Here is a 13018-nt window from a genome sequence, read left to right as displayed (position 1 = left end):
ACTGTTGTGCCAAAGGTCAGAATCTTAAGAAAATATAAACTCACTTTAATAGATTTTTCTCTCATGTAATACAAGGGTAATGCAAACTTAAGACCGTCTAATGAATATTGTTTCCTAAGATTTAAATTAAATTTGTAAAGGAATACAGATTGTTCCTGTTGATTTAAATGCCATATGCTTAAGGATTAAGCTCTATCCTATCCTTTTAGCTCTTCCATCAAAATGGTTCTCCTGGTAGGTAAAATACCTGAAACAATGAACACGTCTTTCTGTAATTGCTCTCTCCACCTTGATAGCTTGAACTGCAGATTCTTCAGAAAACTAAAATTAAGGGATAGGGTGGGAACGGGAGTAACCAGAAGCCTAGAATAAGAAAAGTTAAAATCAGACACTGCAACAAGCAGAAGTATAAACGTCTACGATGACAACTTATCATATTTTAAATATAGTCAATACAAATGATTTTTCACTGCAATGCAGCTCTTGGGATGTAGTGAAGTAAATATGCTAATATTTTCTATTCCACTTACTGTTCTGGTAATTTCCTTGCTTTGAAATGCTTTTTTACCCACTGACATAGAAATATTCGGGGGTGGTGGTGGTGGGAATAAAAACCAACTGAGCTTTTTTTTTTTTTTTTTAAATACAGCCCCATTTCAATATCTCTAAAACTAAAAACTCAATCTAAAGTGGAATTAGATATGCAAGTGTTACATGACGTATGCTGTTACTATAATCAGTCTGTCCCCACTCTAACAATTAATGCTTACTGAGTAACTCTTATTTTCTGTGGCCTGTTAGTATCTGTGCCCAATTCCTCATATAGGTCAATTCATCTAATTGTCAAGAACCTGAGATTATCAACGACTGCATTTTAGAGAAAGATACAGGGAAGCTGGCACCTGCTAGGTTAACACATTTAGTCAGTGAAGAATGAACAGAGTTCCCAAACTGACTGTGCAGCCCACGTGCCTCGACAGTACTTGGGAGTTTTCTACTTCATCAAGCATAACGAGCATTTGGTACTAGAGGTTGGTGTGTGTGTACAAACAGATTGCCAGCGTGTTGTAACAGGCGAAGGCAGCAATCTTAAACCAAGCAGCAGTTAGAAAACCTATTCCTTAGCAGTGGACTCTCCTTCCAGCCTCGATTTAAATTTAGCATAACAGAGAGCTTCTCGGAGCCACTGGTTCACCAGAAAATGAAAATTTCCCCACCTCGTTGTCAAGTGGGCACAAAAAAAAAAAAAAAAAAGGAGCTTCGTTTTCTTAAAAGGGCCCCTTATTCCTTTCTCTTCAGAGGTACATCCCAGCAGCTCTTGGGGACAAAGCATCTGTCCTCCTAAATTTCCAGTTCCTTTCAGGGAACACTAGGGTGTCCCCTTAGGGGCCCTTTGCTGCCGGGCGGTCCTAGGTGTGAACGGGAGCGCAGGCCAATCGCAAAGGTTAGGAAGCAGGAGGGGCCGGGCAGCTCCACTAGGACCTAGAAGTATTTCAACGCGGTCACTTCGCCCTGCGGCCAGTGACAGCCATCCCTGCGGGCCAGGGTGCACTGCTCGCCGAGCACCACGCCCCCGGAGGCACGCTTCCTGCCCTAGCCTACCAGTGCCTCAGGATTCCTCTCGCCCCAGGAAGGTCGACTGTGCCATCGACATGAAGTCGTGTCAACACACCCAACACCTTTCCACTCCATCTCCATCGGCCTACCGTCTCGGCCGCGGCTGGGCTGCAGAGCCGCGTCGCGGTCCCCAGCCGAGCACGAGACCGCCATTTTAGACAGCTCAAGGCAGCGGCCATTTCGGAGCGGCCCACTCGCCGGCGGCTCAGCTCCTCACCTTCAGCGAGGGTCTAGGGCCAGTCGTCGGGGACTGGAGGGAGGAGGGAGAGATGAAAAACAAAACAGAGGGGAGGAGGACGCGGGACGGGGTGATGCTGTCAACTCAGGGATACCGCCTAAGCCACCTCAAAGGGCCCCGACTCTCGGACGGCGCGGCCTGAAGTCTGAAAGGACACTTAGAGCTCCACTGCGGCCAGACGCGATGGTCTGCAGGAGCGACTTCGCCGCTGTCCAATCAGCGACAGAGCTGATCCCTACCGCCAATCCGCGCTGAGCAGCGAGGCGGGACTAAGAGCCCAGGTTTGGTTGAGGCGCGGTGTGGCCTGGGAGCCGCCTAGCCCGCTCTGGGCTCCCGGCTGCCGGGCGAAGCCATTGTTTTCCGAGTTCCCCGGCGCGCCGTGGGCCTGGCGCGGGTTTAGAGAGCAGATTCCGGGGCTCCTCCAGTTCCACGTGGCTGATGCTGACAGACAGATGGCGGCCCAGTCGGCATTTCCCTCAGCTCTGTCGCTCTGCAAGGACTGCTGGGACAGCTATGGGTCCTGAGCTCGGGAGCCTAGGCTGATGGTGGCCCGGTCACTCAGTGCTTGGAAGCGGGAAGAAAAAACTCACCTTCCTCGGCGTGCATAAACCTTTACCAGCCGGGGGGGTTAGGCCCGGCCAAGGGCAAGCCTGATGTTTGGCCTCCCAGGTGGCCCAGCAGGACGAAAGGGAAAATCCTTAGAACTCTTCTTTTTCTGAGGTTTACCTCAGAATTACCAACTCATCTCTGTTGGGTGGGCTGGCAACATTTGGGTGTTTTAAGCCATCCATCCCCGTTCTCCCTCTTTTCCAAAAGGGCATGGCCAGGCTTGAGGTCCTGTGTGTAGGGATTAAAAAGCATGTGCCACCACGCCCCGCGAAGCCTAACCCTTACCAGGACTGATGGCAGTCATCTAGCTTCAGGATAATTTTGGAATAAGATTTTGTTTATTATATATTTTTATATATGCTCCCAATGTAAACTTCACATACCTGGTTTGTGTCTTTGTAAATTGGAAAAAAAAAAAAAAACTAAAAACTAAGACAATGGGAAGAATAATTAATTAAACATATTCGTGTTTAATTAAAGACTAGGATTTAACTTAGGCTCTATATGCTGACGAGTCTACTGTTCTTGAAACATACAGATTTTTTTCTGTTAATTGCTGTGTCAAATTATAATTTATTATATATTTATATACAGTTACGATTATGTTGGTTCAGAGAAAAATACAGGCAATGTAGGACTCAGCAAATAAAAGATAATAATACTGTTTATAGAGTGCACTGTAGGAGCCAGGGGCTGTTTTATGTACTTTTTGTTTTGTTTTGATATTTGAGACAGGGTTTCTTTGTATAGCCTTGGCTGTCCTAGAACTTGCTCTCTAGTCTAGGCTGGCCTTGAACTCATAGAGATCTGCCTGCCTCTGCCTCCTGTGCTGGAATTAAAGGTATGCACCATCACCACCTGGCTGTTTCGTGTCCTTTCAGTGTTTTAACTCATATACTCAGCACCAGTCTAAGATCAGATCCTATTTACAGGTAAGGACTTAGAGCATAGAGAAGTACATTTTGCAAACATGACCAACTGATAGTCTATGTTGGGTTCCTTTTTAGTTGTGGGAACCACAAATTGTGTATTTACTTGTGGGCATGCGTGCATTCATACAAAGTTAATTTATATTAGAAGACTTGTAAGATTACAACAATATATCAGTTAAGAAGGTGGGGCCTCACTTTTAAAAAGGAACTGAAAGCTGGGTGTGTCGGCACACTTCATAATCCCATCACTGGGAGGGTTAAGGAGAGATTACCACACAGACTGAGAAGTATCAGACCAGCCTGGGTTACAAAGCAAGATATTGTCTCCAAAAAATGGAGGGAAAGGTAGGAAGACAATTCAATAAAGTGCTTGCAAGAAAGAGCCAGCATGAAATCTTGAGTTTAGTCTCCAGCACTAATATAAAAAGGAAGGTATGGCGACATATTTGTAATTGCAGAGCTCTGCATCTCAGTGTCTTAAGAAAAAAAGTAGGAGGGCTGGAGAGATGGCTCAGATGTCAAGAATACTTGTTCCTGCAGAAGACCTAGGGTTGATCGCTAGCACCCATATTGTGGCTCAGTTCCAGGGGATCCAAGAGGCACACATGTGGTGCATATACATGCACACAGGCAAAACATTCATATAAAACAGCAACATTCCAGCAAAACAAAATTCCAGAAAAGAAACAAGATGGCGGGCTGGCGAGATGGCTCAGTGGTTAAGAGCGCTGACTGCTCTTCCGAAGGTCCGGAGTTCAAATCCCAGCAACCACATGGTGGCTCACAACCATCCATTACGAAATCTGATACCCTCTTCTGGAGTGTCTGAAGATGGCTACAGTGTACTTACATATAATAAATAAATAAAACTTAAAAGAAAAAAAAAACAATGTAAAAACTAACATTAAAAAAAAAAAAAAAGAAACAAGATGGCTCTTGAAGAACAATACCTGAATTTAATCTCTCACATGTGTACACACACACAAACACACATACACACCAAACAAAACAAAAATCTGTAATCTGAACCCCAAGTAAAATCATCACTGAAGCAGTAACAAGAACTCAATTCCTTCAGAAGTCTGAGGTGGCAATTCTTTTGACCTTGGTTGCGGCTGGATTACATACACTACAATTAAATTCTCTAGGAAAGATGATGAGCCAAGTGCTCTGAACCTATTGCGAGCCAGTGTCCTGCTTTGGGATTTACAGTCCACTCTATCTTTCTCAGCTGGGGGATGCCCTGGAAGGGCATGATTGCCACCAAACAGACTCTGAAAGATTTGATAATAGATAAAGACCATCTTTCCCAAACAATGCAGCAAATCCTTTCTTGAAGGAAGACTGTAGTGATGCACCTCCATTTTTTACAGAATCTATAACATTTAACTATGATAGTATAGTTTCATTATTTCTGTGAACATTATCATTAGTGGTACATGCTTTCTCAGCTTTTGATGTCTATGAAACTTGTATGTGAAGGTCACTTTGCAAAAGTTAGGCAAATGCTCATCACTGCCTGTGATGGTTTGTATATCCTTGGACCAGGGAGTGGCACCATCTGGAGGTGTGGCCTTGTTGGAATAGGTGTGACCTGGTTGGAATGGGTGTGTCACTGTGAGGTGGGCATAAGATCCTCACCCTAGTTGCCTGGAAATCAGTCTTCCACTAGCAGCCTTTGGATGAAGACATAGAACTCTCAACTCCTACTGTGCCATGCCTGCCTGGATACTGCCATGCTCCCTCTTTGATGATAATGGACTGAACCTCTGAACCTGTAAGCCAGCCCCAATTAAATGTTGTTTTTTATAAGACTTGCCTTGGCCATGGTGTCTGTTCACAGCAGTAAAACCCTAACTAAGACAGAAGTTGGTACCAGAAGTGGGGTATTGCTGTAATAGGCCTGACCATGCTTTTATTTGAAAGAATGTGGATTTTGGGACTTTGGATTTGGAAAGCTTTAATAGAATAGGAATGCTTTAAATGGGGCTTAATGGGTCATCCTAATAGGAATATGGAAGACTTTGTTGCTGGGAGTAATTTGAACTGTGTTGACCTGGCCCAAGAGATTTCAAAGGAGAAGAATTTCAGAATGTGACATAAAGACTATTTTTGTGGTATTTTGGTGAAGGTGGCTACTTTTTGCCCTTGTTTGAAATGTCTGCCTGAGGCTAAGGTGAAGAGACTCAGATTAATTGCATTGACAAAGGAAGTTTCAAAAAAGCCCAGCAGAGACTTTGTTCTCTGGTTAAGTCTTATGAAGAGAAGTTTGAACAAGCATAGTAAGCTTAGAAAGGAAAAATATAAAATATATGGTTTGAGTATTAAAGGGGTACTAGGAAGTGAAATGGAGCAAAATCTTGTGTTCTAGGAGATAACAGATTAAGGGAGTGAGACCTTGGGGCAAGATCCTACCCAGATAAACTTAGATCCAGGCATGGTGATACACACCTTTAATCCCAGGAGACAGGCGTGCTGATCTCTGCATTCAAGGTCAATCTACAGAGCAAGATCCAGGATAGCCAAGCTTAGGCAGTGAAGGATTTGGAAAACAGAAAGCCAGTGACAATGTAATAGCACAAGCGGGTCATGTTGTAGTTTGTACAAGCAGCAGAACTTTGCAGCTTCAACCACGTGGCTCTGGCTCTAGAGTTAAGAATGAAAAGAACTACTGGGACAATTGGTGCTGGTTAGCTGGAGCTAAGAAATTAGCAGTGATTAAGAAGAGACCAGCATCACTGAGGTGAAATCTTCTGGGAAGTATTTTCTGGGAGCACAAAGAAGCTGTGTTCCAGAGATAGCCAAGGTTGTACCTCTTGTTGCAGCTGGACTTGGTAATATGTAAGAGTCACCCAGGTGTACTGGTTTTGAAGGCATGAAGGTGTAATAAAGAACAGCTGAGGCTTGGCACTATGAGGGTCATGGAAGGCCATTGGAGAAGGTGTAGCCTTGGCTGTAGTTGATGGCCCAGGACTGAAGGGGTCAGGCAAAGGATTTGATGCTTGGCATCATGAAGAGAGCCTATGAGAGGCTATTGGTGAAGCTTAGTTGGAGTGAAACAGCCTAGTGAAGTGGATCAAGTTGAGCTTAGAGTGCTACAGAGGGCTGAGCTGGAGAACTGATGCCAGCCCTTAGGAGGAGTCCAAAAGGTCAAGTGGAATCCCAGACACCAACACAAGAAGCTGTAACATTGAAATTGCCTTGGATACTCAAAGATGTTAAAGATGCCAGAGCCATGGAATACATGCTGATGAAAGCTGCTAACAGGGAGTGGAACTAGACCAGGAGAAACAGTTTGTTGCAGTCAACAATTATGAAAAGGAATGGAGATCTGAAGCCTGCTTTGACATCAGCCATGGAGATGCAGAGTTTGGAGTTTGCCCAGCTGGTTTCCTGCCTTGCTTTGGGGATTACAGTTAATTAAATTGGATGAATCTCAGAAGAGACCTTGAACTTTGGACTTTTAACATTGTTGCGACTATGAGGACTTTGAAAGTTGGACTAAATGCATTTTGCATTATGCTATGTTTAAGTATGGCCCCCATAGACTCATGGTTTTGAACAAGTCTATGGGGACCAGGGAGTGGAATGTGATGGTTTGTATATCCTTGGACCAGGGAGTGGCACCATCTGGAGGTGTGGCCTTGTTGGAATAGGTGTGACCTGGTTGGAATGGGTGTGTCACTGTGGGTGTGGGCATAAGATCCTCACCCTAGTTGCCTAGAAGTCAGTCTTCCACTAGCAGCCTTTGGATGAAGACATAGAACTCTCAGCTCCTACTGTGCCATGCCTGCCTGGATACTGCCATGCTCCCTCTTTGATGATAATGGACTGAACCTCTGAACCTGTAAGCCAGCCCCAATTAAATGTTGTTTTTTGTAAGACTTGCCTTGGTCATGGTGTCTGTTCACAGCAGTAAAACCCTAACTAAGACACTGCCTAAGATATTATTACATTTATAATAATAGTTTCAAGTGTCTAAGAAAAATTAATTAGTTGAATATATAAATAACATTAAATATTTAAGAAATACTTAGTTAAGCTTGTGAATTAGATCATAGCAAAGTGGAAGTGTCCATATTTTATGATTATAAAATTTGAAAACATATAATATTTATTAAGCTTAAAGGCATAGGAAGTAACTGTTGTATAATTTAACACATTTTGATTATATTAATAATCAAGCAAATCATGTCAAATTATCAGGTTTTTAAATAGCTTATATTCACTCCTGAAACTATTTCTTTCATATTTATTTATATGTACTCACCATATACATAAATAATAAGTTGATAATAAACATATTTTAGGATTTTAGATTCTATTAAAGCCCTATATTGTTACACTTGGAGTCATAAATTTTTCTGACTCATCTTTATCTCTTGCAGATATAGACATTGTCTTAGCTGAGAATTCTACATCTTGATCCAAAGGCTGACAGGAGAAAAGTCTCTTTCAGCAGGCATCCAGAAGAGACTGTCGCACTGGCCAAACTTGAGCAAATATGAGACCTCAAAGCCCTGCCTCCACAGTGACACACACTTCCCCTAACAAGGCTGCCTTTTCCAATGAGGCCATACCTCCTAAAAGTGCCACTTTCCACAGGCTAAGCATATTCAAACCACCATATTCTACTCCCTAGATTCCATAGGCTTGTTCAAAAACATGAGTCCATGGGGGCCATACCAAGTCATAGCATAATGCAAATTAGTCCAATTTCAAAAGTCCCCATAGTCTATCACAGTTCCAACCACGATTCACAGTCTCTTCTGAAATTCAGGCAGTCTCTTAACTGTAATCCCCTATAAAATTGAAATATAAAAGCAGGTCACATACTCCCAACATCATAGGATATACATTACTATTCCAAAACATCATAGTGAGGAACTACTAGACCAAAAATAAGACCAAAAACCAACTGGGAAAACCCTAAACTGAATCTCCATGTCTGATATCCAACTCCTTTTGGCTTGTTGACTACAACACAATTCTTTCTCTTGGGCTAGTTCCATTCCTTGTTAGCAACTTTCCTTGGCATGTATCCCACAGCTTTGGCATCTCTAACGTCCTACAAGCTCCAAGGCAGCTTCATAGCTTCTTGTTCCAGTGTCTGAGATCTACACATCATGTGTGATCTTCTGGGCTCTTCCAAAGGGTTTGGGCCATTTCTTCAGGTCTGCCCTCTGTAGCACTCTAGGCTCTGGTTGACTCTACTACACTGCTGCTGCTGTTCTTGGTGGTCATTGCATGGTACTGGCATCTCCAATACTTCTGCTGCAATTAGGCTTCACCAATTGCTTCTTATAGGCTCTCTTCACAGTGCCTCAACTCTACATGACCACTTCAGTCCTCGGCCATCAACTTCAACTGAGGCTACACACCTTCACCAATGGCCTTTCCTGGCTTCTCACAGTGGCAGGCCTCAGCTGACCTCTCCATGACCCCTTCATGATTTTAAAACCAGTACCAACTGTGTGATTCTTACACATTATCAAGTCTGGCTGCCAGCACTGAAGTCTGTCTCTGGAACATGACTTCTTTGTGTTCTCAGAAAATACTTTCCAAAAGATTTCACCTCAGTGATAGTGGTCTCTTCTTCTTTTTTTTTTTTCTTTTTTTTTTTTAAATAAAGATTTATTTAATCTATATGAGTATACTGTCATTATCTTTGATAAGAGGGGATCAGATCCCATTACAGATAGTTGTGAGCCACCATGTGGTTGCTGGGAATTGAACTCAGGACTTCTGGAAGAGTAGTCAGTGCTCCTAACCTCTGAGCCATCTCTCCAGCCCAGTTTCTTCTTCTTCTTCTTCTTCTTCTTCTTCTTCTTCTTCTTCTTCTTCTTCTTCTTCTTCTTCTTCTTCTTCTTCTTCTTCTTCTTCTTCTTCTTCTTCTCCTTCTTCTTTTTCTTCTTTTAGACTTATTTATTTGTTATATGTAAGTACACTGTAGCTGTCCTCAGATACTCCAGAAGAGGGCCATCAGATTTCGTTACGGATGATGGTTGTGAGCCACCATGTGGTTGCTGGGATTTGAACTCGGAACCTTTGGAAGAGCAGTCGGCACTCTTAACCACTGAGTCATCTCGCCTGCCCCAAACCCAATTTCTTCTTAATCACAGTGATTAACCAGCTAACCAGTACCAATTGTCCCAGTTACCCCTCTACTCTTCTCTAAAGCCAGAGCCACATGGCCGAAGCTGCTGAGTTCTGCTGCTTGCTGGGCTAGAACATTGTCCCCTTATTCTATTATATCATCACTAGCTTCTGTTTTCCAAATCCTTCACTACCTAAGCTTGGCTATCCTGGAACTTGTACTTTAGACTGACCTTGAACTCAGAGATCTGCATAACTGTCTCCTGAGTGCTGGGATTAAAGGCATGGACTACCAAATTGTCTTTCAGGGTTTTACTGCGATGAAGATACAATGATCATGTCAAATCTTATAAAGGACAATATTTAATTGAGGCTGGCTTACAGGTTCAGAGGTTCAATCCATTATCATCAGATGGGAACATGCAGCACCTAGGCAGACATGGTGCAGGAGGAGCTGAGAGTTCTACATTTTTAGCTGAAGCTGCTAGCAGAATACTCTCAGACAGCTAGCTCTTGGGTATTAAAGCCCACACCCACAGTGACACACCACTCCAACCAGGCCACACCTTCTAATAGTGCTGTTCCCTGCCCCAGGTGTATACAAACCATCACACACGCCTAAGTCTAAGTCTTTCTTTACCTTTTCACAAGATCTATTTTTTTTTTTTGGTTTTTCGAGACAGGGTTTCTCTGTGTAGCCCTGGCTGTCCTGGAACTCACTTTGTAGACCAGGCTGGCCTCGAACTCAGAAATTTGCCTGCCTCTGCCTCCCAAGTGCTGGGATTAAGGCGTGCACCACCACTGCCCAGCTCACAAGATTTTTTTAAGTTCTGGACTGTAGTTTATTCCAGATATAGTTAAGTTGACAACCAAGAATAGCTATCACCATCCATCCTTTGTCATTTGACACATAATCATATCTCCTTATGTCTAAATGAAAACAATAACCAGGTCATAATAGTACCTAATGATATAACTATCACTTGTTCAACTGCAAAGACGTAAACAATAAGCTTAGCTGAGTGGGATCTTGCCCTGAAGTCACCACTTTCTTAATTTCATTTAATATCCTACCTCCATTCTACTTCCTTGTGCCCCTTTAATATCTGAACCATACATTTTGTATTTTTCCTTTCTCGGTTTGCTACACTTGATGAAAGCACTCTTTATAAGAGTGAACCACAGGGCCGAGTCTATGCTAGGCTTTTTGCGACATTCCTAGCACTCTTTATAAGAGTGAACCACAGGGCCGAGTCTATGCGAGGCTTTTTGCGACATTCCTCAGCGTAACTAACCTGAATCTCTTCACCTTAGCCGTGGACAGACTCTCAAGAGAAGCCAAAAAGATACCATGTTCTTCACCTAAATGTCATAAGAATGATCTCCAGGCAACAGAGTAAAATCCTGTCCTCTGAAACCTCTTGAGCCACGTCCCCACAGTTCAAATCACCCTCAGTTCAACTGTCTTCCATATTTCTACTAGGATGACCCATTAAGCCCCCACTTAAAGCATTCCAGGGCTTTGAAAGTCAAAAGTTCTCAGATTCATGATTCTCCAAACAAAAAAAACATGGTCAGACCTATCATAGCAATACCTCAGTCCCTGGTATCAACTTCTGTCTTGTTAGAGTTTCTATTGCTATAAAGAGAGACCATGACCAAAGTAACCCTTTAAAAACATTTAATTGCGGTTGGCTTACGGTTTCAGTCCATTATCCACATGGTGGCAAACATGGGAATGTCCAGGCAGACTTGGTGCAACTCTCTTCCAGCAGCCATCCAGGAGACACTATCATACCTGCCTGACTTGAATATATATATATATATATACTGGAATGCTTTAAGTGGGGGCTTAACAGGTCATCCTATTAGCAATATTGAAGAATGGAAGACAGTTGTACTGAGGGTGATTTGAACTGTGGGGGCATGGCTCAAGAGGTTTCAGAGGAAAAGGATTTTACTATGTTGCCTGGAGATCATATATATATATATATATATATATATATATATATATATATATGTGACCTCAAAGCCCCACATCCACAAAGACATACTTCCTCTATCAAGGCTACACCTCCTCTAAAAAAACCACACCTCCTAAAAAGTGCCACTTCTCATGGGCCAAGCATATTCAAACCACCACAGGCATTGAGTTGTTACTTTTTATTAGTTTCTTTTTTTTCAGTTAGTTTTTAATTTTGTTGACTGTGAGTGTTTTACTTGCATGTATGTCTGTGCACCACTTTCATTCCTGGTGTTTGTAGAGGCCAAAAGTATTGGCTCCACTAAGTGGAGTTACAGATGGTTGAAAATAACCAAGTGGGTACTGAGAATCAAGCCTGGTCCTTTGTAAGAATAGTCGAGGCTTTTAACCACTGAGCCATGGCTCCAGCCCTATATTAGTATTTTCAGTACTCATCTTCTTCCTTCTGTCATCTTACATGTCTCTTACACCAGGGTCAAGAAGACGTTTTCAAAGTTACATTTATTCAGTATGCGTGACCGAATACTGGAGTGCACTCCCAGGTGCTAGGTTCAGTCCCTAGCACTACATAAACCAGGTGTGGTGGCACATGCCTGTAACCCCAGCACTCAGGAGAGGCTATAGCAGGAGGATGGCAAATTCAAGTTCCTAGGCTATGTATTGAGACCCTGTCTGAGCAAAAACCAGCATCATAAGTTTATCAGTATGGGCTTGGGTAGATTCTATGGTTCAAATAAAGTCTATTTGACTTTATATTGTATCTATCAATGATAAGCCCTCTTTTCGTAGTATAATGATCTGTGGCCTCTCCAAACTTCCGGGGAGAGAGAAAATTCTTTCCAGCAGCATTAGAAGAAAGCTTCCAGAAAGGACTTTAATCTGAGGTTGTGTTTGTGAACTAAACAGTTGTAGCGTCCACTTTAGAACACTCTCTCTCTCTCTCTCTCTCTCTCTCTCTCTCTCTCTCTCTCTCTCTCTCTCTCTATGTGCTTAGAGATTTATATTCTCTTCTTTCCTTCTCCCCTTTCCTCTAGAATGGGGGTCGGGGAGGAAGGGGTGTGCACAAATGCTTGCAGAGGCCAAAAATGGGCATCAGAATCCCTGGAGCTGGACTTTTGAGGCAGTTGTGAGCTGCCTGACATGAGTGCTAGGGACCAAAATTGGATCTTCTGAAGGAGCAGCAAGTGTTAACTGCTGAGCCATCTCCTAAGTCCCTCTCCTGTTTTAAGGGAAGACTTATTCTCATCAACACTCAAATCCCATGGAGTAGATGAAGGGCTGTGTCTAAAAGGAAATAACTGTGGAAAGAAAAAGTGAACATTATGTAAAAACAAACAAACAAACAAAAAACAACATTTTGGGGGGAGATGCAACACACACATCTGTTTACTTCAGATAGGGAACTCATGGCAGACTGAAGTATGGAGACAACTAAAGCCCAATTTGGTGACCCTATGAGTTCTATTGGTGTTACTGATGGTGTTACTGGAATATGGGTGAGGGTTACTTATAGTAGCAGAAATGACTCAAGGACAGCTGCAT

The 13018-nt window shown here is 42.9% G+C and overlaps 1 protein-coding gene across 4 annotated transcripts in view; it reads right to left on the bottom strand.

Moving 5' to 3' along the window:
* The window catches only part of LOC147002879 (uncharacterized), a 43323-nt gene extending 41271 nt beyond the window's left edge, over positions 1-2052 (bottom strand). For 2 of the 4 annotated variants that reach the window (XR_015047826.1, XR_015047825.1), the window contains exons 1-2: positions 1707-2052; positions 248-363 (exon numbers count right to left, since the gene is read on the bottom strand). The gene's annotated coding sequence lies outside the window, so the exon portion shown is untranslated. The remainder of the gene's footprint in view (positions 1-247; positions 364-1706) is intronic. The other 2 variants (XM_085841399.1, XM_085841398.1) reach the window with 2 other exon arrangements.
* Between the last annotated feature and the right edge of the window lie 10966 nt (positions 2053-13018).

This window comes from Mus caroli, unplaced genomic scaffold, assembly GCF_978045245.1.
Source record: "Mus caroli unplaced genomic scaffold, Mus_caroli_1 scaffold_8, whole genome shotgun sequence".
NCBI classification, from domain to species: Eukaryota; Metazoa; Chordata; class Mammalia; order Rodentia; family Muridae; genus Mus; species Mus caroli.
The sequence above is the reverse complement of the archived record's forward strand: the minus strand, read 5'-3'. Positions and strand labels throughout refer to the sequence as shown.